The sequence below is a fragment of the Xyrauchen texanus genome, chromosome 30 (genome assembly GCF_025860055.1).
Source record: "Xyrauchen texanus isolate HMW12.3.18 chromosome 30, RBS_HiC_50CHRs, whole genome shotgun sequence".
NCBI lineage: Eukaryota > Metazoa > Chordata > Actinopteri > Cypriniformes > Catostomidae > Xyrauchen > Xyrauchen texanus.
In genome coordinates, this window is record NC_068305.1 from 21,673,454 (window position 1) to 21,674,769 (window position 1,316).

The window sequence follows — 1,316 nt, forward strand, 5'->3', positions numbered from 1 at the left end:
TTATAAACGAAATCGGCACACTTACAAATCGTTGCTGGAGCTCTTTATCCTGCCTCAAACTGTTGTCAAGCAACGCCAAATCTTCCTGGGAGTCTAGGGGGGAGTAACAGATCCCCTGGCAGGGATAACTCTCCAACAGACACATTGGCACTGAAACGTGGCAGCATAGCATTTTGTCATCCATGCTACGCACAACATCGCCAAATTCCAAGACGTCGCAGCATTAGGGTTTGATCTGCACCTACAGGGGTTCCCAGAATAAAAGAATAAAGTAGTCAGTCCTGGTCCTTCAACTACTAAACTATGACATTTATATCTAGGTCTACTACATGTACAGGTGGCCCCAGTGGGAATTAAACCAACAACCACAGGTGTTGTTTGCAAGTTGTACCTGATTGCCCAGTGCGAGCAAATGTCTTCAACATTGTCCCAACTTGCTTCACCTGCTCTTGAAGCGAGCCGCTGTCATCTGGGAAGTAACAATATATTGATTAGCAATACACTAAATATAATAGTAATATAATATAACCACAATTATCATACCAGTAACTTTCCCTGTAATTTCTATCCACAGTATGTTATGCATGGCATACAAGTTCATAATGAAGAACCCTTATGATAACATCAATTTCATTTTTTTTCTTTGAAGCAGAATATTTGTTTGTAAAAGGGAGGAAAAAGAAAATGAAATATTGGTATACAGATTTTGGTTGATATATCATACTGTACAGTGAAATTTGCTATTGTTATATCCCTACTCACCTGAAGGACGGATAGATCAGGCAAATCTCCAGTCAGGCCTTTGTAGAGTGTGTGCTCCTGCATATCCACAGGTATTTTAATTCAAACATGCAACATATTGTAATAAATCTACAATATTCAGCCTTTACCTTACAACCTCGGTTGTTGCTCTACACTTTTATTATATTAAATACTTATTTATATAGCTTGCTCACTGTATAATCATGATAGCCTAATACTTATAACACAAGATTGCATCTTAAACGAATGACTGAGTTGAAAACTTGAATAAGAACGCATTTTACACAGAGGGGACCAGCTAGGGAAACTTACCTGCCTACAATAACTGTTTTCATTTGATTTGAGTTACATTAAACATGAATAACCTTAGCCGAGTCCCCAGGAACATCGGGCTATTAAAGTAACAAGCCTATAACTGCGGTCTTATTAATTCTAGCTTCACCATACACTCCAACTGTGAGGTTTATCTGCTTTTACTTACATTGCTCTGTACATAATATACTGTTTTTTGTTCTTTATATACAGATTGTATTAGATTTGCACTACGTGTGTGT

The 1,316-nt window shown here is 37.8% G+C and overlaps 1 long non-coding RNA gene across 1 annotated transcript; it reads right to left on the reverse strand.

The window, feature by feature from the left end:
- Positions 1-207: 207 nt before the first annotated feature.
- On the reverse strand, positions 208-896 carry LOC127623756 (uncharacterized). Its single transcript, XR_007968092.1, has 3 exons — positions 763-896; positions 392-469; positions 208-241 (listed from the first exon to the last, which is right to left on the reverse strand). It is a non-coding gene; the product is annotated as an uncharacterized LOC127623756 (long non-coding RNA).
- Between the last annotated feature and the right edge of the window lie 420 nt (positions 897-1,316).